Raw genomic sequence first — 23,980 nt, forward strand, 5'->3', positions numbered from 1 at the left:
CCTAAGATATGCCTAGCCATGCACCAGATAGATGAGATGGTTGAGGCTTGCTTGGGAGACCAATGCTATCCATAGCTGCCCTCCTTCATAAGTAAACGTTTCATAGAAGCTTATCATAATTGGTATGAAAGCAGTGACTCCAGATGATTCATTTCTGCCTGCATTTCAGTATTTGAAAATGTGAATAGCTCTTGGATTATATTACCATAGTTTATTTGGAAGGCATTCATTTGAAAGATAGTGTTACTCCTCCTTGGGCCATTTGATACATGGATGTATTGGGTACCTAATTTAGATGTTTCCACCAAAACAAACTTTTCTTGGATTCACTTGGACTTCAGGTATACCCTACAAGTTATTTTATTTTATTTTATTTTATGGTTGTTGAAAAAGTTTGCTTCATAGGTATATCATTTTATGAGCTAAATCTTTGTAGAAATGGAGTGCTCTGATCCTGTTTGGCCTGTCCACCCAAGGAGGGCCATTGTCAGCAACCTAAAGGTAAGCAGAGTTTTGCAGAATTCACACCCAGCCATCTCAAGCCTTCTCTACTATACATAGGTTTATTTTGTACTGGAGGGTAAAGGACACTTTTGGCCATTTATGCTTGGGGGGCCCAGAAGTTAAGCCTGTCAGCGCTGTTACAGGTATTAAATATGATCCTATTCCCTTGAAAGAAATTAAACCTTTTCCTTCCCGCTCATGGTTGGGATTAAAACTGCTGTGGTTAAGCCAAATGTTCATCCACATTGGACAGTTCTGAGCAATGGAAGTCTTTCAAATGATACATGCAGAGTTGATAGCTATCCCAGTTACTACCCATGTTGTAAATCTTTGTAGCATACGACACGCACATGGCTTTTCTTTTTTTTTCAGGAACCCATCCCTCTTGCATTTGAATTGCTGTTAAATGACACGCTCCCATCCGGAGCTCTTTCTTGGGCCCCGTTGTCCTTGCTGCTGTTACTGTTACTGAAGCACATGAGAGTCACGTCAACCTTTAAGACACTCATGAGCGCTCCTGATGCGGTCATTGCTGCCCAGGATGCCAGAATGTGCTATAGTCCTGGCAGCTTTGAGAAACTACTGAAGTGCAGTTGAAAAAAGAAGAGAGGTGATATTTAGTGCATCTTGAAAAATGCCAACCTCTCCATTTTGACCTGAGTTCAGAATTCAAGTTCCCAAGTTCACATTTGATACTTGGAAAGCACAGTGCTGATCATTAGAATCCGATACTCGTTCTTGCATCCCAGACTAGGAAAGTTGTCGTCATTAGCTAGAGTCTCTGAAAATCCTACCTGATCTGCTTGCTCCTAGCTCTCTTCTCAATGCCAAGTGCGAGGATGTGATGCCAGTGAGTGCATCAATGGCTCCCTGAAGTATAGTCCTAGAGAACCAGTAGTCCTCTGAGTTCCCATTTGGAGTTCAACTTCCTTAAGGGTAGTCACTGTTTCCTAACTCAGTTTCAGCTACCTGTTTAATCTCTGTTCATTCAATAAATATCTGTGTGCCTACTGTGTACCAGGAACCGAGTGTTTCTGGGATCACAGTCAGGGATAAACCTGGGCCCCACTACCTGGTGCTTCTAGATGCTAGAATGGAAGACCAACACGGAACAGATAATCCTAGGATCAGTTAGTCACAGTTTGTGATGAGTGCAGACCACTATATTGCATATACTATGAGACCATTCACCCATAGGCCATATGATTAAGAATTGTTGATGAGAATTGGACAGGAACATCCAGAGTCCACTTAGTTGAACTTAGGTTGCCTTGCGGTGTTGGGTAATGTGTTTTTAAAGCAGTTTCTTATACGTCTGTTATTTATGCCAAACTCCATTATCTTGAAAACTTTAAAAATTAGGATTTGAATACTATAAGCAAACAAACAGAAAAGCTGGGTTACGTAGTCTTGCCTCACTATGTATATGTCGATAGGCTATGGATTCTCTCAGTTCCTTTTTATTATCATCACAAAATTAATATACGTGCGGCATGATCATCTGGATGCATTAATATGCCTGTGCTGTGAGCTCCATTTTATTCCCCTCCAGTTGCTATAAACATTTATTCCTTGTCAGTGATTTTTCTAAAAAAAATTTTTTTTACCCCGTATCTTCTCATGGGCTCTATGAAAATGTGAAGTTTTGGTCAAACAATTCCGCAGTGACGGGTAAAGATAGGTTCGAATCCAAGAAAGGCTTATAGAAATGACCCTGGTAGAGACAAGTAATGATGAGTAAGATGCACGGTGGCAGTCACAAACAGGAGAGACTCGCCCGATTTTATTTTTTACAAGCCTAATTCCAGTCTGACGCAGTAAGAATAGATCTTTCTCATCATCGGAAATGACAGACACATCAGCCATCGGAAGCACCAGAGACTAAGTGGTTTCTGGTATACTTTTCATCAATGGATACTAAAATTTTATCAGTCCATTTCACTCTGTCTGTTAATATGTGGATCGCAGGGGTGTCTCGTGAGGGTTCCTGGCAAGTGTGGAAGACTGAGCCACGATGCCATGCGGGGCTCTTCCCTCTTATCCAAACACAGAGATGTCATTCAGATGCAAAAATAGCCAAGTTGCCCGCATGCAGATTAATATTCCACAATGAAGAGACGGGGAGTGGGGTGGGGTGGGGGCGGTGTCTGGTCTGTCTGTCCCCTGGTACTACCTCAGCATGTGCCAACCCACACGTTCTCTCCAGGCGGAGCCCCTCCCCCACTTCTGGCCAACACTCGAGTTCGAGAAGTGTTTCCAGATGTGTTCAGGGGCTGACTTCTTCAGTGATGAGAGTGGGTTCTTTGGATCCTTGGCCAGCTGAGTTTTCTGGGCTGTGTCCCAGACTGTGTCTGGTGCCCGAGGCCATGCACTCTTACTGTCCATGCTTGTCCTTCCATAAATGCCCTGTTATCTCCGTAATGGGATATACTGAAATGCCACCTTGGAGCAGTTCAGATACTTGCCAAGCCAGAAGAATTTGGCAGCAGAATGCTGTGCTGTTTCCATAAAAGGCTGTTGGTCCTTCCTTGTTATAAATGAATGGTGCCAGTTCCTGCCAGGTGTGCAGCCAGCTTCTGGAAGAATGTTGGGTGGTTGGGTGGGTTGTTAACACTTTCAAGCTGCGGGATACCTAAGGGGAAGGAAGGCATGTGGAATGAAGTCAGAGAAGGTAGGAACTCCTGTGGGTGGGAAGCCATGGTGGAAACCGAGAGATCACAAGTATCCACCTGCCTCCAGTTGACTGCTGCCTTGGGAAAATGGAGATCCCACTTGGTCTGATGCCAGTTTTAGAAGAAGCTGGAAATCCTGCTTTTTTATGTAAAATCTCCAGGTTTTTATTACTGCTAACTAAAGGAGACTTTTTGGAACACCGTGGGAGCCAAGGACAACACATTTGTTGGCCAGGGGCCCTTCCGTGCAAAGGGCCCGGCTACTCCAAGTGTGGTCCCCAGAAGAGCAGCCTCAGCATCTCCTGGGAACTGATTAGAAATTCAGAATCGCAGCTCCACTTCAAACCTACTAAGTGAGAATGTTGTCTTTGAACAAGATCCCAGGTAATCACCTGGGATACACATTAAAATTGGAGAATACTGCGCTGGTGACTTGATTCAGGTCAGCACTTCCTCAAACAACTTTCTAATCATGGGCTAGAAATTAAATATTTTAAAAAGATTCCTGTTTTAAAAGCCCAAAAGGAACCTCATCCTTGAGGTATGAGCTTGAATATAACTTGTCTGGGAAGGCCTCCTCCCTAAAACTAGGTTAGATGGCCTTGCTCTTCATGCCACCATGTTCTTACATCTGCCTTTTGACCTGAGGACCCCAGGAGGGCAGGGGTCATGTCTGGTTCCCTTTATACTTCCAGGACTTCTTGTAGTGCCTGGCACAGAAAGATGCTCGATGAGCAAATGCAGTGAAATCTCATGATCTCAGCCCAGTTATTGAACATTTGCATGGTAACTTACTTACCACGTGAAAGTTCTAATTAGATTTGTTCAAGGAGGGACCTCAACAGTGGCACAAACTTTTTCTTACCTGCAGTGTTCTTGTCCACTCCTTTGGGGTGTATCTTCTGTCTCATTGTACCTCTTACTGGCGCCTACATTCCTAGGATCCGTCCCCTGACCCGCCATACAGTAGCTGTTCCATAAAGATGTCTTGAATGGATGAACTAGGAAAAGTGAAGGGTTCAGTACTGGTTCCTGTGTTAATGCTCATCTTACTATCATCCCTTAATTACGCATTCAGATTATAGGCTCATGGACTTAAAGACATTATGGACATTATGGACTTAAATAAAGAACTAGATATATATAGTTCACTGTTCACTGTTGTGAATTAAGTGGGGTTTTCGTGCTCTAAAAGATGTAGAGTGTATTCCATTATGGAAAAAATGGAGCTGTGTCTTCACTTCATGTTTATCTTGTCCAGATAGAATGGGCAGGAGCATTTCCCTTTCCCCATCTCAGTAGGTTGCCCTTATGAAACTGAAGTGAATTTTAACTATCCTGATCTCATATGCTTTATTCACACATTGTCTAGAATAACATATCGTGAAGAAGAAAGAAAACAAGCCAAAGCATCCACAAAGATAACATTTCCTTATGTTAGTGTTCACTTTTTCTATATTCTCTACAAGGTGCAAAAACCTTTGATCCAAACAAAAATATTTTAGGTTGGATCCTCAAAAAATCAAATTCAGACATTTATGGATGTAATGGAAAGTGAATTGCTTTGCTATGGTTCTCTTTCTTGATAGAAATTGACTTCCTATGGTTCCTATCTACTTGCAATACAGACTGACACTCTTAACTTCTAAAGGAATTCATTCCATTCAGTGACACGCTCTTACTCTGCATTGGGATGGCCTCTCATTTTTGTAATTGTGCATTTACTGTTCCTGTTTGTTTGTTTTGGGGGGTGGTCATATGTACAGATGCATGTCTGTGATCTTCGTGGCTTGTTTTAGAATTCCTGGACTCTGATCTGGCATGGCCATGCTGAGAATAGGACTTTAATTCCAAAAGGTGTAGTAATGCCTTTCAGATAAGAATTCTATTTTAGACCAAAAAACTAGAAAATTGGTTTCCTGTGTATGTGTCATAGAAGCTAACCTTTCTGTTGATTGTATAAAGTGAAGGAATAATTGTCACTTTGAGAATTAAAGTACAATTAATGTTGTAGAAACTTGATTTCATGAACTGAGACTTCTATAAAATTTCTTTGAATGACAAGCCTGTTAAAAATCTGCTCTTCAGTTTATAATCAACTGATTTTTTTTCTTTTTTCAATTTTAAAGAACAATAATCTGGTAAGCCTTTAATAACCATGTTTGCATAATTAAAGGAAAAGTATAAATGGATACACATTAAATTATTAACAGTTTGTCACATTAACAAGGTAGAGTTGAAAGTGAGTGAAGTAGAGACTCACTTTTTATTTTATGTTTAAAAAGCTTGTATTGCTTTTGTGATTTAATTGACTTGAAATGAAATGTATGAAGAATTAAGGAAGTACATGACCTAAAAAATTAAATTAACATATTCTGATGGGACCTTCTTATTTACTTTCTATTTTCAAATTCATTCTAAAAGCTCCATGGTAGGGGCGCCTGAGTGGCTCAGTGGGTTGAAGCCTCTGCCTTCTGCTCAGGTCATGATCCCAGGGTCCGGGATCAAGCCCCGCATAGGGGGTCTCTGCTCAGCGGGGAGCCTGCTCCCCCCACTTCTCTCTGTCTGCCTCTCTGCCTACCTGTGATCTCTGTCTGTCAAATAAGTGAATAAAATATTTAAAAAATAAATAAATAAAAGCTCCATGGTACCAGTTAGATTTAAAAATTTTTGAGTATATTCGATAGTGGTTTTACGTGTACATCAAGTTATATATTATCGATCAGAATTTTGGAATAGAATTTGATGCATGGGTGACTGGGGGTTCTTTTTAATTGACTGCTTTCTGGATCCAAAATGTATTCTTATGGAGCAATAGTGTTCTGTGATCTTGATTGTTGACGTAATTATTTACCTTAGACAATGCTTTCCATAATGTATAGAAAGAAACTTATGTAGGAGAAAAATGAGAAGATTTGGGAGTTAGTACTATGTAGTTTTGGAACAAGTATTTGGAACCAGACTGACTAGTTTCAAAGTCAGACTCCATCACATTCTAGCTGTGTGATCTTGGGCTAGTTACCAGATCTTTCTGTGCTTTCATTTTTGCAACTCTGAAGTCAAAAATAGTTCTGCCCCCAAAAGGTTGTGCTAGGGAGTAAATGAGTTTACTTATGTAAAGCACTTTGAAGACTGCCTGATGTAATATAAACATTGTATCAGTTAGCTCATGCTGCATATCAAAGCATCCCCACATTTAGTAGCTTAAAATAACACCCATTTATTATCTCTCATGATTCAGGTTGGCGGGTGGTTCTTCTGGTGTGGTCTGGTCTGGTCTGGGTCACTTTGGCTGGGGCTGGACTGGACTGCTTACTGAATGGCTTCTGGTCCATGTTTAATGTGATAGTCGCTGGGACAATAGCAGCTCTGCTTGCTCACAGAATTCCCAACAGCAACAAAAGGGCAACGGTTTCCAAGCTTTTCCTTCTGCCACATTCATTAATATCACATTGGTCAAAGCAAGTCATGTAGCCAAGCCCATACTCGTAATGGGAGAGACTCAAGAGCATGAGTACAGGTAGGGAAATTATTCAGACCATTTTTATAGACAGTCGGCTTCAAGCACTTATATAAGTATTAGCTGCTGCTTATTACTATTATTATTATTATTACTACTAATATTAACTCTCGAAACATAAAGCTACTAAAAGTAAAGACATACTCCAGCAAAGCTCTTGAGTATGTCTTCAGTTAGTCATTAGCATTTGCCATTTCCAGATATTGTGGGAGCCTCAAAAATTAATACTTGCAACAAGAGAGTTCTTAAGAGGAGCTTATTCTACAGGGCTGAAATTATTATTTTTGTTACAAACTGTAGCTGTCCCTACTGGTCTCCCTGGGAGCATTTTGCAGGTTATAAAATACAGCTATTACTATGGTAATCATATTGCAAGTATAAAATGGCTTTGACCTACTTGTTAAAATGCAGTGTGTATTAAAATAAAGACTGTGAGCTTAAAGCTAAATGAACTCAGAATAAAAACAGAATGGCAAGTCCAAAGTGCTCGAGAGATCTTCAAACGAGGGAAAGGCATTTGATGAAGAGGATGTATTTTTCCTCATTCTCTTCATTTTCCCCTCGTTGTGACGACCTCCGGGAAATGACACTCATCTCTGAAAGCATTTCTGTCCTCTGACTTACAGGCCAATTTTTTTTTAATAATAAGAGCTACCATTAGTTTACTTCACACCAGCCATGTGCTGGCTCTTTGGATGATACACTCTTCCGCTTTCTCATCATGACATCTCTCCAAAGCAGGAGCCATTATTCTCTTTTTATAAATGAGGAAGCTGAGTCTCGGAGAAGAAAAGACTTAGCCCGAAAGCATGGGAAGTCCTGCCTTCAGAGGCTTGGACCTAAAACTTAAAAGAAATCGGTTATAATTGTACCAGTCAATTTGTACATTGACGTACGCGTTTATTCAGAAAGTTCTGATTATGCACCAGACGGCATGCTGATTGCTGTGTTAGTCCACAGACGGGCCACTTGTGAGGGGTTGGGAGGTCAAGGGAGGTTTCCCGGATGTCCAAAATGCATCCTGGGGCATGTGCAGGATGTGTTGCTTAGGAGAAAGGGCTGAACTGTGTTTCAGGTCCCAGGAGTAGGAAGAGCAAGAAACCAGAGCGCATGCAAACTGGTCAGTGTAGCTGTACCCGGGAGACCATTTTGATAGAGTTGCATCGTAAGGGTCACATCCTAGAGGTCTTTGTGAGTCCAGTTCCTTTACCTGAGGGCAGCTAAGAAATGTTCTGAGCAGATGGTTTGTTTCAAAAGATCATTCCAGCCATGGCTTATAAGATGGGGTTGGGTGGGAGAGGCGGGAGGATTGGGAGCTGGGAGGAGAGGCGGGAGTTCTGGCCATGAGTCAGATTGGCAGCAGGGTCAGGACACGGCAACAGAAATAGAGAAGAAAGTAGAGTGGAGGGACCTTTGGAAGCTGTTTGGATGAAGATGGATGGGGGGAGAGTTACAGGATGACATCTGCTGTCTGACTGATGGGTCTGGGTGGAGGGTTCCACTGAAGAAGACGACTTAGAAGAGGGTGATATGTCTTTGGTGGACTTGGTGATTTTGTAAAATGCCTGTGGGACTTCCTGGTGGAGGTGCCCAGAAAGTGGGGAGGACTCACAGGTCCAATCCTTACAAGAGCTCTCAGGGCTGGGAAGGAGATCTGAGGTCCTGGGCACCCTCTACGTTTCATCTCCTCGTCTTTCTCCTCCTTTGACTTACTTTGCCCCATTAGTACTTCTCATCTTACTTGCTTATTGTCTTTCTCCACCACAATAGAGTATAAGCTCCATGAGGGCAGGGAATGTACGTATTTTGTTCACTGCCACATCTCCCACACCCGGCACAGTGCCCAGCAGCAAACAAGTCAGCCAGCCGACAGAGGGTGACAGATGCTGTGACAGAGAAGGGGAGTTCATCATCTCTCCTTCAGGGAGTGTAGAAAAGAGCCCAGGACAGAACCTTGAAAAGGACTCCAGTAAAAGGCAGGACCAAGAAACAGGAACTTTCTAACAAAATGCTTCTTCTCTTTGCTCTGAATGGCCAAATATGGAGAACTTCCAAATATCCCAAAAGAGTGGTTCTTGGGGACAGGTGGGTTTCTGGAAACAGCAGGATAGAGCTGAGTAGGTGATGTGCTTCACTTTTTTTGTTCTTTTCTTGTTTTCTTTTTGCCCATGTTAAAAAAAAAATCAGCTAAATGCAAGCATGACTCTAGGTGAGGAGTGGGAAGCCTCAGTAGAGTCAATCCAACAAGAGGCAGATTGACTTTATCTTGCAGGCCCGTTGGGATCATTTAGTAGGTGCTTCCTTCCCAAGAGGGTTATATTGAGGAAGATTCTGGAAAGAGCTGGAAAGACCACTGTGGTCATTTGGTGGTATTCTCTGCAGAGACTGTCCTTGGGTGGCAACATAGCTGACATTCACCACCTTCATCTAGAGAATCTGTTACTATGAGTAATAATTTTCCAGAAATACTTCCATTCTCTCTCTCAGTTTGCATTTCCCAGATACGAATCCTGCCTCCCTCAATCCTTGGTACTCTGCTTGGTGCCTTGTGGTTCTCTAGTCTCATTAGCATAGCTCACTAAGGGAGTTGAATGAGGCCAGAGTGAAGCTTGACTTTTTATAGCTCAATCCTTTTTATGCCACCCTGGAAAGCTGTGACTCCGTAGCTTGTAAGTTCAGGTGCTGAGTTTTGTCCATAATTATTTGTTCTTTAGCATAGATAGTTTTCAGAACTAATCTGTCCTAATTTAACTTATTTCAATTAATAGTTTCTCTTAATTATTCTTTCCTACTTGTGCTAATCATCATCCCAGATAAAAGCGAATCCTTGAAATTTTCTTATTGCCCCTCTGGAGGAGGGTAGAATACTCGATGGGCAATGCTAATGGCTAGCTTCCTTTTGGAAACCTCCCCAGTTGGGTCTCCTAACTAGGAGAGTAAACTCCAAGGCCAATAACCCAGAAATCTCAAGCTTTAACATCTGGAGACAGCAGCAGCAAGAGAGTTTGAAATGCAAGGAGCATTGAGACTTTTTGGCTGGCAACTCATAGTAACTGATCAGTCACTTGACCCTGAGAAGTTAAGTGACCTGTGAGAGGTCACCATAACTTGAGAGTCATTGTCACCCAAGAGAGTGAGCTCATGTAATTATTGAAATATAAATGGTTCTTTCGAAAGCCAGAATGTTGCTCCAAGTTAGTTCAATCATAATGTGAATTTTGGCAGGAGCATGCAATACCTCTTCTCCCTTCATGTCCGGGCGGAGGGTGAGGGCCCATGGTCATCAATCAGTAACGATTTACTAAGTGCCTACAGTGGGGTCACCTCTGTCATAGACATTATGCAAAAATTCAAAAGAGCCTTGAATAGACAACCAGTATCTTTCCCCCTGCTTTTTGTAGGGGGGGGAAAGAGGAGAGGAGTAAACAAATGAAAGAGGAAGCAAGCATTCAGGACATTCAGCGGTGGACAGGATGGTAGTTTATCGACCTGAGATGCCTCCGTGTCGGGGCAGCAGGACCAACATGAGAAAACTTGAAATGGCCCAGCCTGCCCTTTGTACTTTGTGGGGAGAGGCTTCATGGAGTAGGAAGGACCTACTTTTTCGCAGGACCTTGGAGAATTGAGGGATCTGAGATGTATTCATTTTCTGTTGCTGCGTAACAGATTAGCACTAATTTAGTAGTTTCAAACAACATCTATTTCTCGTCTCACGGTTCCATGGGTTAGAAGTTCAGGGGTAGCATGCCTGACTTCTCTGCTCAGGTTCTCAAAAAGCTAAAGTCAAGGTTTTGCTGTCTGTGTCCTCATCTGCTCCTCTTCCCAGCTCATTTACATCATTGGCAGATTCAGTTCCTTGTGCTGGGTAAAGGACTGAGCTCCCTGTTTCCCTGCTAGCTGTCAAGGAGGGCCCACTCTCAGCTCTTAAAGGGGAACTGCTGGGTCCTTGCCCCAGGGCCTTCCATCTGCAGAGCCAGTGACTGACAACCTCCCTCACATCAGGGGTCCATCACTCTTTGTGTCTCCAGGAAGATCCTAGTCTTTTTTAAGGGCTCCTAAGATTAGGTGGGCTCACTGAGGGTAATCTCCTTATTTTAAGGTCAACTGATTTGGGACCTCAGTTACTGCAGTAAAATCCCTTCCCAGCAGCTCCTAGGATGGAGTCTGGTTGGAAAACCAGGGGAGTGTGTGTGTGTACCCCCAGGCCAGGAATCTTGGGAGCCATCTCTGAATTCTGCCTGTCACATGATAGAAGGCATAAAATGTCCAAGTTGGTAACCAAATTATCAGAATAATGGCTGGCATGTGGATTGCATGCATAGCCTGGAACTGGGAGGAGGCCCTTTGAAAGGAAATGAGCTTCCCAGGGCCAGATGGTGACTTAACTGGAGGGGTCTGACCAACTGATTGCACCATCTAGAACCCGACTACCTTTCTGTGTTGGTTCAGTCTACTGGCAAGCTCTTCTTTCTCTCTCCTTCTCTCTCATGTACATACACACACTTCCCCATTTGTCTACATTCTCAGTGGGATGAGCTGCTCAGAAACACGTGGCCATATCTGGAGATGCTTTGGGTCATCACAGCTAGAGAGGGTACTCCTGGCATGTGGCGGGTGGAACCCAGAAATGTTGCTAACCATCCTGCATGCACAGAGTAGCTCCCGCAACAAAGAATTATCTGGCCCCCCAGTATCACCAGTGCCAAGGTTGATTTGCTCTATGAACGGACTCTCCCACCTGCCCCTCCAGGGTCTCTGTCTAGCTTTCTGTATGTTGATCTGCTGTTGTATCTGCCTGGCTATGCTTCTCCGCTTTTCCACTTCAAGAGTTCCTACTCATTCTTCAGGACTTGCTGCCAACATCACCTTTTTACGCTGGTTGGTCCATGTGACTTGCTGTGCAGCGTTTCTCCATACCTGGGATACGCTACTCACTCAGGCCTTTGTTGGGTGAATGTATGTGTGACAGATCTGTCTCTCTCCCACCAGACTGTGGGTTCCTTTTGAGTGTCGTCTGAGTCTTTTTTTGTATCTGTGTCCCCAGAGCTTATTACCATAATGCCTGCATATAGTAGTCAGTAAGTGTAAGGTAGACAGGCAGATGGATAAGTGCGTGAAAAGTTCATAGAAGTAAACTACTTTGCTCAGTTTCTGCTCTGCTTCTCTTCCAAATGTCTTTGGTGACTAGCATCTGTGTATTAGCCAGTGGTCGGTACACGTGAGCAGGTACATCTCAAGGATCTGGAAGCAGAACTGCATGGGTTTGATTCCCATCCCTGCCACTTACAAGCTGTGTTACTAGAGACAGTTAACTAAACTGCTGTGCCTCCTCATCCTAATCCCTGTTTCCAAGGGCTGTTGCAAGGATTTAATGAATTTATAAAAGGACAGAGTGGGAGGAAATGGAGAGGGGTTGGTCATCTGCATAATGCTTCTTTGTTTTCCAAATTTGTTTGCCAGAGTAATAGGCTTCCCCATTGTGGGGGCTTCCCCCCCCAAAAAAAAAATCTGGATGCAGGTCAGCATGACTGAAAGTGACATATACCTCCAAAGGAATATTCCTAAAAATACAGGGGGAAATTTTCTCCACAGCCACTCTATTTTGAGCGGTTGGGGTTTCAAGGAGTTTGAAACCATATCCCATGAGGACCAGTTAATGGAAGTAAGATGACAGAAGAGAAGGTTTGGGTTTTTGAAGGATGTTGAGTGGGAGAGTTGGCTGTGCTGGCTCTGTGTGCTCCATATTGCTAGTGTTGGCTGCCGGTTTACTGGAAGGAAGAACTTCATCCAGGAACCAGCTGTCCAGTGATGAACCTCCTTCTCGGAGGGCTGGAGTGTGGTAAAAGGGTTCCTTTCCTTTGTTTTATGAATATCCATCAAGTGCTTCCTCTGATAGCCCTGAGGATACTGTGAAAGACAAGACAGAGACAACCCCTGATGGACCTCCCAATCTACAGCACCATTTCCCAAAATGTGAAGTGGTTTGGGATGGCTGTACCACCACTCAGTCATTAACCAAGACTGAGTCACGCATCCTTAAAAATGCTCTTTCCAATCTTCTAAACCTTGTAGATACATCAAGAAGGGGATCTCATTTGGGGGCTAGAGTTGCTACTTTTCTAAAACTTGATCAGATATCTGAAAAAGCAACGTGAGGGTTACAGCCTTGAGTGATTTGTTAAACATCTTTATAAAAATAAGACAAGGGGCGCCTGGGTGGCTCAGTGGGTTAAGCCGCTGCTTTCGGCTCAGGTCATGATCTCGGGGTCCTGGGATAGAGTCCCATATCGGGCTCTCTGCTCAGCAGGGAGCCTGCATCCCTTTCTTTCTCTTTCTCTCTGCCTGTCTCTCCATCTACTTGTGATCTCTCTCTGTCAAATAAATAATAAAAATCTTTAAAAAAAATTAAGACAATAGAAAAGTAGTTAATATAGAATAATTAAAACCAAAGTGATACTAGGGATGATTTTGACTTTGGCCTTTTATCTGTTTTGTTTTGTTTTGTTTTGTTTCATTTTTTTCACTTTTCACATTTGCATACAGCATAATTCACTCTTGGGTTTACAATTTCATAATTTTTACAAATGCGTACAGTCACATAGCCACGCCCCCAGTCAAGATAGAGATCAGTTCTGTCCCCTCCCCAAAGTCCCTCGTGCTTCTCAATCCCACCTACCACCTCCAGCCTTTGGCAACCACTGATCTGCTTTGTGTTCCTATAGTTTTGCCCTTTGGCAAAATTCCATGTCATGGAATCCTATAATATGTAGCCTTTTCAGTCTGGCTTTTTCTTAGCGTAATGCACTTGAGATTTATCCATCATGTTGCATATGTTCAGTCCTTGTAATTGCTGAGTACTCGTCCGTTATATGGGTATACCACAGTATAGTCATTCTAAATAATAATACAAGTCATATTCCGTTTAACAAATTATGAACATGGTACTTATTTAAAGCAGATTTGGGAGAAATCCTATAGGCGTGGTATGCAAGTGAGGGAGTCTTGCAGGAGAGCGGGGGGGGGGGGATCTAGTCTGGCTAATTTATGCATTGAGGAATTGTTTGTGGTGGGTTACCCTTTAGTTTCTTATCCAGACCTCTAATAGTGTGTTTGGTTGGAATATAAATAGGCTTTCTGTCTTCTTAAGTCAGAAAAAACCTTTTTGCTCCCTTAAGGTAAACCTAGTGGCCTTCAGAGCACCCATTCATAGCCTCTCATTCATTCATTCCCTCTCTCTTTGCCTCCTTCCCTCCGTCAATCCCTCCTCGTCCTCCTCATCCTCACCTTCTCTTTCTCTCTCTCCCCTCACACCCTCCCCCTAATATTTCACTGGAGTTTATGTAACTGAATTAATCAGACCTATTTCTCAAAGAGTTGGTTTTCTGTAAAATTCACTTTGCAGTTGGCTTGACAGAAGAGCCGGCATATTAATCAAATGCTACAATTTGTTCTTTGTATCTGAGTCAGGCTGGGGTCGGGCTTCCTGCTTATCTGTTGTCCGTTTATACTATTTTGTCCTTTGCAGCAAATGAGCCTGGATTCTTTGTGATTGGGCAGGGTGATGGCTGTGAGTGTTGATAGATTGGGCGTGGAAATGCTTAACAGGGACAGACCATATCTCCTTAGTTAGTGTTACAGACTCCCCAGGATATAAGGTGTCTGTATGAAAGTAAATAAGGCTTCTCTTTTCCTTTCTTTAGTGGATGATATCAATACCATTTAATAGAATAAAATGATAAAAATCTTCATCCTGTCTTAAATAACATGTTAATTGCTGTTCTGCCTATTTATTCATGTTGTGTTTCTGAAATATGCTTTATTTATAGACATTTACATCCCCCAATGCATTTTAAATCTTCAAGCATATTCAAATGATATGTGTTTAATTTGATCTTGTGTATGTCTGGGGGGGGCAGGGGTTGCCCTTTGCAGCTAACCAGATCAAAGTTGGTAGCTTCCTCCATTTAGTTAGTTTGCTACAGAATATAAAGCTTCTTAAAGGATTCGAGTGCATATCTTAAAAGCTCATCAGAAATATTCTAAGCCATAGATGTTTTTTTCTCTCTCAGCAACATTTCAGATATGGAGGTTCTCCTCGGTTGCCCCTGCTAGAGTTGCTGAATTTATAATGCCATAGGAAGAAAGAAAGATCTGTTCTGTTTTCTCATCTGTGGAACAAGGGGGTTGAACTGGATGGGAGATGTCAAATTTACAGCACTAGTGCTGTCACTCCTTTCCCATCCCATGACAGACATCACTAATCAATCACAGCATGCTTGCCTGCCAAATGTAGTCTTGGACTTCTTGTCAAGTCAGCACTCCAGGAAGCCATGGCTAATTAATCAGTGTTAGTCCAAGAGATGAAATCTATTTGCCATTCTGCAACATGATGGTGCTTAATCTGTAAAGGTTACATCACCATTTCACAGTAGAAGGAAGAATGTTGGAAGCCATGGGTAGTTTCAAGTGAAGAGGTTTTCAGATCACTTTATTTTATGCTCCTTGAAGGCAGGCATTGTGTTTTATTCACGTTTTTCCACGTTTATCTAGCCTATAAGACATTCCATAAATATTTGTGACATGGTGCACCAGGAATGAATAGAAAACAGGTCCTTGGCCAGTTCTTCCCTCCCTCCGTAAGACTATACAGATCAGTGCTTCTTCTAAAGGGCAGGCACAACAATTACCATGACTGAATTTTGTCTGCTTTCATTCTGTCCATTCCTGCAGGCTGGTTAGATCAATGTGTGCTTTTGTCCACCGAGCATTGGCAGAGCCAAGCAACTTGGCATCATTAGCCAGACTTGATGAGTTTCCCTTCCATCCATTGTCCCAGTCATTCACAAACCTATCGAGTAATACAGAGGGGTATCCATTTAATCCATCCCATGCTGGATTCTGAATTCTTCCAACTTGACTTGTGGCTGAGAATCTGAAATTTTACTGCTCTAGGTAGAATTTCTGCCCATTTCAGGATTTAACACCAGGGGGATTCATGTATTTGACACAAAATATGCAGACTTGAGTTATTTTTGGGGAAGTGGATTGTAGGTTCCTTACAGAAAGGTCCAGATCTGGTAACTTTTAATATTTTGATAGTGTGGTAATATGCCTTTTGCAGGGTAGATACTTGGTGAATACTTCATATTCCTCAGGTAGTTTGATGAAACTTTGGCAAACCTCTGTTTTCTTTAACTTTTAGGGGAAAAAAAAAAATCATCTTTTAAAAACAGAAGCTTTCCCCCCCCCAACCCAGGCACTAAGTTTCATCTAATGAAAATACTAGCTGCCCATTTAATGGAAAGTCACTTGTAGGTAGGGTGTTCTGCTAAATGCTTTATATATATTATCCCTAAACCTCAAAATAACCCCAAGGCTAGTGATATGAATTCCATTTCATATATGAGATAAATGAGCTTTGGAGAAGTCATGTAACTTGGCCAAAGTCACAAGGTCATAATAAGTGGCAGTCCTAGGATTTAAAGCCAGGCCTAACTCTAGAGTCTTTTCCCCCAAAGATGCCAGCTCTCTCAATGCAGATGTTACTTCCTCCAGGAAGCCTTCCTTGAGGAAGACTTCCCTCTGCAAGGCTGGTTGAGATGTTCTGCCTCTGCGTTTCCATAGCAGTTTATACTCCCTTATTACAACACTCTCCGTTCTGCGATGGGCTGTTTCTCTGCTACCGCTTGGCCCCCCACATTTGACTGATGGCTGACTGAGTCCATCTCTCCCAGGAGACCTCTGCCACTTTACCTTCTTACCTGGGCACCATATATGATGTACTAGGCCTTCAACAATCTATTGTAGTTTAGAATTCATTATATTTGAGGAGAAAGGATTTAGAGAAATGCAATCCAGCTCTAAATGTGGAAGGGCAGAGTTGCCTCTCTGCTGTTCTATTAAGTGCCTTCTGCTTCCGTCTGTCTTTACATTATTAAGCCGTTCGATTTTTTAACACATCACTATTTTATTAACTGTACTTTTATGAATAATTAATACATGCAGATGTTCTTACATTTATTTATCCGGCTTCAGATACTCTGTGTTTCTTGAATCTGAGAATTCACAAGTTGTATAAATTCTAGAAATTTCTCAGCTATTAAGCTATTATGCCTCTCCCCGATTTCTCTCTTCTCTCCCTAGGAGATTCCTGTTAGACATATGTTGTGCCTTCTCATTCTCTTCTCTGTATCTCTGACCCTCTCTGGCATGTCTTTCAACTCTTTATCCCTTTGTGCCTCATTTTGTGTTACGTCCTAAGATCTCTGTTTCTCTCTTCAGTAGTACCTGACTTCCTGCTTAACCGATCGATTGAGTTTTTAATGTCAGTGAATCAGTGGGGAGAGATAGAAATCACTTCTTATTCCCTTTTAGGCATTCAGTACTAGCTTTCTTTTTTTTTTCTTAAGCTTTTATTTATTTATTTGACAGAGATCACAAGTAGGCAGAGAGGCAGGCAAAGAGAGAGGGAGAGGGAAGCAGGCTCCCTGCTGAGCTGAGAGCCCGATGTGGGACTCGATCCCAGGACCCTGAGATCATGATCTGAGCCGAAGGCAGCGGCTTAACCCACTGAGCCACCCAGGCGCCCCTAGCTTTCATGTTTTTAATCATTGTAGACTTTGTTGCATGTTCTTTTTCAGAATGTTGTTTCGTGACCCTGAACTCGTGAGCTCTTATCCTTATATTTGTTGACTTGAGTCTTATCAGTTTCCTGGGTGCCCTGTAACATAATTGTGGGAGCTTATGTTTTTGCTGGGCCAGGTATAGCCCAGGTTATGGAACTGGCTCTCCAGGACAATTTTTCATCTGCCTCTGTGAGGTGTTCCAGGTGTGTCATGAACAGGACCAGTTTTTATATTTATTTTTCAGTTAGGGTTTCCCGGTCCTGGCCTTGGTAATTCCTACTCCACTCTCAAGAAAGGCACAAGCCTAGGGTTTCTAATTCTTAGCTTAAATTTTTCCCTCCCACTCAAAGCACATGCCAAGATTAGACAAGTTTCACTGGGCTGGTCGACAGTTTTTCCAATCTGTGTGTTCTTCACGGGTGCTACCCTCAGTGAGTGCTCCTGATTTTCTACAGGGGACATGTAACAACTTCCTGCTTCTCCTTATCCAGAGCCCTTATCTCCTGTCCTGCATGGGCATTAAATCCTTCACCCTAGGGAACCAAGACAAACCTTGCCCTGCTGCCACCACCTTTCACTCAACCTCATGAGTTTATAGGCTTACCATTCTTTTCTTCGGATACCTCTGTATTTCTACCACCTGGGTGTTTTCCTCTTCTTATTATGGGTTAAGCACTCAAAGAATTGTTAAATATTTTATCTAGCATATCTAGGTGTTTGAAGGGTGGGAATTTTCAGGCCGCCATCATTTGCCACATTGCCCCGAACTAGGAACTTACTACCAGTTCATGGTAAAATCAAATTATACACAAGGGCATGTTATGAAATATTAGTCTCCTTCCTATCTTTGACCTGTGTAGTTCTCAGATCACCTTGCTAGATATAATAACCTTTAGCACTCTCTGAGGTATCATTCTAGAGGCATTTCATGTATATAGAGCATGCATATGTAGACACAATACATGAAGATTTATTTATGCTGGTGAGAATATATTTTACCTTCTACATTGCACTTAGCAATATGTTTTGGAGTTCACCATATATCAGTGTACTCAGCTATGCCTCTTGTCGTGACTGCACGATATCCCCTAAAATGGAGGTACTATAATTTACTTAACCATGTTCCCTATTGGATAATTTTTTCAGTTATTTTGAGCTGATAAGCTATCTTCCAGTAGACATTCCTGTACATGTGTCTTTGCTTGTGTATCACTTAACATAGTTTTCTTTGTTGACCTGTTTCTCTGTTTTTCTCTCTTCTTCCCCACCCCATGATGGTTAATTTTATGTGTCACCTTGACTGGGCTAAGGTATGCCCAGATGGCTGGTACAACATTATTTTGGGGTGTGTCTGCAAGTGTATTTCCAGAAGAGATTAACACTGGAATCAATAGACTTCACAGAGATTGCCCTCAGCAATGCTGGTGAGCATCACCCATGACGTTGAGGGCTATGTAGAACAAAAGCATGGAGGAAAGGTCACTGTTCTACCTGAGGAGAGACATCCACATTCCCCTGTCCTCAGACAGCACTGTTCCTGCTTCTCAAGCTTTCAGATGCAGACCAAGACTTAAACCACTGTCTCCCGATTCTCAGACCTTCAGTCCTGTACTGAATTCTGCTGTTGGTTCTCCAAGCTGCAAACTGTGTATCTTGGGACTTCTAGGCCTCCATGACTATGAGAGCCAGTTCCTTTAATAAATCTCAAATTTATGTGTATCCTGTTGGTTCTGTTTCTCTGGAAAACCCTGGCAACCCCCCCCCCCCCCTCCAAGCCCCATTATGAATTCCTTGCACTCAAGGGTGTTATCATTCATTGGTGACTCTGGCACCCCACGTGGGGCCATTCAGTGCTGAATCTGCACTGAATTCAGATCTGTTTCATGACTAACTGGGTACTTAAAGAAAAGCTAAACCAGCAATCAGACCAGGCCCAACCTCAAGCAGATGTACTTTGATTTTGGTAATAACAACAGCTATTGGAGCCCTTGACTGAGCGTCTTCTCTGCTCTAGACACGAGTTAATGCGATCTTGACAACTCTGTGAGACAGACAGCATCTTGCTGTGTGGACCAGGACACTGAGATACAGGTTATTTACATAATTAGCAAGAAGCAGAGGCCACATTTGGATACAGTTGTGTCTGAGATTAGTGCCTGGCCTCTTGAATACTACCTCTTAATTAACATTTGTATTGTCACAAAGGCTCCAGGACATCCCCCTCCTCCTCCCTCCCTCCTTCCTTCCTTCCATCCTTCCTTTCTTCCCTTCTCAGAGATTTCCTGAGGCTCATAGTGTTCCAGGCAGGGAATGATATTGTGATTATTGGTGAAATCATTTCTGCTCTGGTGGAACATGCAGTGTGAAAGCAGAGGCAGATTAAGAAAAGAAAAAAAAAAGCGTGATGAGTGTCTGGAAGGGGAGATAATAAGGGAGCTTTAGAAGCACAGAGCTTGAAGGCTCTTCCCAGGCATAGAGGGTCTCCAGCATCTGTGAAAAACTGGATGACCCTTGAACAATGAGTGAGCTGGGGGAAGATGGACCAGAGGGGTGAAGGACAAGGGTCCAGCATGTTCCCTGTCTTCCTCCAGTGCTCTTTACACTATAATCTGGCTCTTGCAGCCGCAGCCAGATCTTAGGATCTCTGCATGCTGAAGCCAGACAGCCGGAGTCCCGCATCGGAAACGGGGCTGAACCCCCTCCCCCCCCACCCCATCCCACCCCACCCCACCCCACCCCACCAGCACCAGCACCAGCACCAGCACCAGCACCACCACCCATCAGCCTTTTCTAATTTTAAAGCACTAGCTCCCTTGATTGAAATCTCAATTCGGGAACAGGCCTAGGATTGGCCTGTGGCTCGGAATTTTCACCAATAAGCGGAGTGGGAGGTGGAGAGGCGTCCCTTTAAGCAGCAGGGAGGCAGCCTGGAGAGCTTGAAGCTTCTCTCCCCAGGACGTGAGCGATTTTCCTGGAGCCGGAGCTGCTGCGCTCGGAGCAGCTGCCACAGCCCCCGGGAATGTCACCCCCCTTGCGCGGAGCCCCTGCAGGGCCCCCTCTGGCTCCGGGCAGTTGGCGGCCAACGCCCTGCTGGGCTTCTTAGCCGCAGCCGCACCCCCTGCCCCTAGGTCTGCGGGCCCCCTCCCCCTTCCCCCCTGAGTCCCCCGCCGGCGGAGGCGCCGCAGCGGCGAGCAATGCAAGGCTGAGCCGGGTAAGTGGCCCTCCCGTGGCCGGGGCGCTCGGAGGGGGCGCTGGGGCGCCTTTGCTCCTGGTTTTCAGGACCCTCCCAGGGAAAGGGGCCTGGAGCTGGGACACTAACGTCTGGCAGTGATGCGCCTGGCCACATAGAGACACTGAGGATGTCCCGAGCTCTAGGGAGGGGACCTAGGGATCATTTTGAGCTGTCTGCTGGCTATTGCTCACTTTATTAACCAGTAATAATAGTAATGATACCAGGAGGTGGGGGTGTTGTGACTGTATTAGGACAACTTTGGGGGAAACATTGAAACTTCTCCTAACTTGCTTTTTGAACAGTCATTATGCTCTTATGATTCATTTTCCTCAAATATTTACAATGCATTTACTGCTAATGACCTACTTATTTATTTCCCTTACACTATCAAAAAATACTTTCGGTGTCTTCAGAAAGATCAGAAAAAAAACGAAGGACTTCTCCCCACACTCCTTATTGCTTGCCTTCCTAGAACTTTTAATAGTCATCCTCTTCTCCTTTGTAGATCCCTGTCAATAAACGATTCTGGGTTTGTGCATGTGTTCTCTGTGAATTAGGGGGAGCCGTGGGGGAGAGACCGCCTCTCCTGGTCTTCTTCCTTCATCTAGTTCACATAGGGGAGTCTATAGGATGGGGAAAGGTTTCGGGGGTGGTAGTTAATTGAAATTCTCCTCTTCCAGCTTTTCCAGTGTACCCTCTGTTTCGGGGGAGTGAGGACTTGAGGGGGACTGGAATTATGCCTATCTGGAGCGCCTGGGCAGCTGTATCCTAGGGAATTTTAAAACCAACGTAATCCATAGGGTTGGGGGGGGGGAGGTAAGGTTTATTGAAAAGATTAAAAGTTTTAGCTTCCATCCTCTCTCTCCCTAATCTGTCTGTTCACTTGCATATAACCTAAGCGAGAAGTTGGAAGCCTAATACAAAAGGTCAGATTTTTTTTTTCTTTTTTTAAGATGGGGCAGCTGGAAGCAATGCCTTCGCAAATCAGAGCAAAGTCTGATGCATGGACGGCCAAACTCCTTTTCTGCCTATATTAAATTATTTCGGTATTTTACTGGGTTGGCCTTTCTTTCCAGTTGTTGAGGCGGTGTGAATCATTTGTATGCTTTGGGTTCTCTGCTTTCTGCAAACAGAAGTTTTTATCTTGCAACTCGTTGAAGAATTAGAGAGATGGACATGGCCCCGTATGTACAGAGTGAACAAACACTGCTTGGGGAGGATTTGGGCATTTCCTTTTCAAATCGTCCATTGCCAAATCAGCCATTGGGCAATTCAGATAAAGGTGTCAAGTGAGCTGAGCAGTGAAGAATTTATATGTGCCGCTAATTCTGCTCATCCTACAATTAAACATCTTCCGATGGGGCCAAAAAGTCCGGGGGAAGGGAGGCTTATGAAAATGATCCTGTGTTCTTAGTCACTGACTACCCAGCTCTCCCTGGATTTCTGAGAACCTGCCAGGAGAAACTGTTGACTGAATGGAAGTTTCAAGAAATGCAGAACAGAAATCAGTACAAGCCCTCCTTGAGTGACTTTTATTTCTGTTTGGAGGAAAGAAACACTTTGTTAGAATAACAAATTGTGGCTGCTTTTCAAGAGTAGAAAATGGTTCTCCTTCTGAAGGCAGATTCCTTTTAAGAGTGTGAATCATTTGGTTTAGGTTTTTTTCTCCCACCACCTCCCCCAACCCCCTTTTGCGGTGGAGGCTTGGAGATGATTAAACGTCCTGTCTGCAGGAAATTACCAGGAGATTTGAGTATTTTCCTGAATCAGCCTCAGATGGTACACAGCTTTGGGTGTAAAACAAGAAAGCTCTGTTACCAGGCAATCTTTCTGCCGTGATAACCTCGACTCCCAGTCTTCCGAGCTGCTCCATCAGCAAGCCTTTTATTTTTTAACTTTGGGGTTGTGCTTTCGTTTTAGAAACCAAAATAACTCTCTCTTTCCCTTCATGAGCTTTTTAAGACGGAACTTATTTTTGAGACAGTTTTATCCAGCGTACTTCCCCACTGGCCTCCTCCCCCTAGCCTCAGCAGGAAAAGCACTTGGCTGCTTTTCCCCAGATTTCCTATAAGCCGGGATTGGTATCCTTAGGGACACAGATGTCTCAAGGAGGGAGATGCGCCAGGATGGGAGCTAGCGCTCACCGATTTGGTGGAAACATTTGTGGTCTGTGCAGAGCTATGTGCAGAGAAGGCTCAGTGGTTCTGTGTTGAGTTAACCAGAAAGGGCATCATGCATCAGCAGCATGGAGAGTGGCATTCGGAAGACTGTAAGGGACAACCGAGGGACACAACATGCTTCTTTGTCGTGGTGCTTACAGAGATCTGCCGGCGTTAATACTTTGGAAAACCAAACCTCAGAGGCGCTGTGTTCCCCCAGGCCATTTTTCTTAATCTTTCCTGAAAGGTACCCCATCACATTAAGCACTTCCTAGCCACATCATCAAATGGGAGAGCCCTGGGTGCGAATAAACCCAGAGCACTATTCCCATGTTAAGGAGAGGAAGCAGAGGGAGTAATTTTTTTTTTAAGCTAACAGAGCACAGGATGGTAATCCTTGTTGCATATAATGAAACTTTATGAAAATTGTAGCAAGAGTTTAAATGCAGTGTTCAAAAAAAAAAAACCGTTTCTTTGCTGCTATTTTTTATTTTCTCAAAATCGAAATGGCAAGGGATTCTTTTTCAGGATACTTAGCATTTGATTACCAGGCAGTTGTTTCGGTGACGTTCTTTTTCATATCCTGCTGCTCTGCGCAACACGCAGGGGGAGACACGTTTTTGCAGAGATTGTATCTGGACATTTTCCAGAACAATGGAAGGCGTAGGAGCAGCGGAGGGGACAGACAGACGCAGGTACTGTGGGACTCGGTGTCTGGGAAAACTCATGAATGATTTCCCTGCAGATTTAGCCCAGAGGCCTTTGAGGATTGCTTCATATTTGACTTTTACCAGCTAGCCTATGTATAGAAATCACGGTACCCATCACAGGGGGTGCTCTCCTCGCAAAACACCTTCCAAGAAGATGCCAGTTCCACAGGGAGTGTGTACATGACATTGCTTACCACCTCTTTGAAAATTTGCTTCATACCACTCTTTCTTAAACCAACCAACCAAACTAAAACTGTGACTACTTGATTTGTTGGGAACATTTGCAAGAGGTTCCTTTGCATTCACCTGGGCTGCCATTAATTACGCATTTTAATTTTTTCAGGGATCAAGGTTCTGTTTAGGCTCCTGAGAATGATCAGATACCTGTTGAGCTGGATTTCAAATTATTCCAGGGTTTTTGTGTTGTTGTTTTTTTTTTAAGGTTTATTTATTTATTTTAGAGAGTGAGAGAATGTGAGGCAGGGGTGGGGGTTTGTGGACCAGAGGGAAAGGGAGAGAGAGAGAGAGGCTCAGGCAGACTCCTAGCTGAGCGCAGAG

The 23,980-nt window shown here is 43.5% G+C and overlaps 1 protein-coding gene across 2 annotated transcripts in view; it reads left to right on the plus strand.

Annotated features, from left to right (window-relative positions):
• The window catches only part of PRICKLE2 (prickle planar cell polarity protein 2), a 321,684-nt gene that overhangs the window by 143,934 nt on the left and 153,770 nt on the right, over positions 1-23,980 (plus strand). Inside the window, exon 1 of one of the 2 annotated variants that reach the window (XM_047747407.1) lies at positions 20,198-20,532. The exons of the other annotated variant lie outside the window; for it this stretch is intronic. The gene's annotated coding sequence lies outside the window, so the exon portion shown is untranslated. Of the gene's footprint in view, positions 1-20,197; positions 20,533-23,980 lie in introns of those variants that run through there. 2 annotated transcript variants of the gene reach the window in all.

This window comes from Lutra lutra, chromosome 1 (genome assembly GCF_902655055.1).
Source record: "Lutra lutra chromosome 1, mLutLut1.2, whole genome shotgun sequence".
NCBI lineage: Eukaryota > Metazoa > Chordata > Mammalia > Carnivora > Mustelidae > Lutra > Lutra lutra.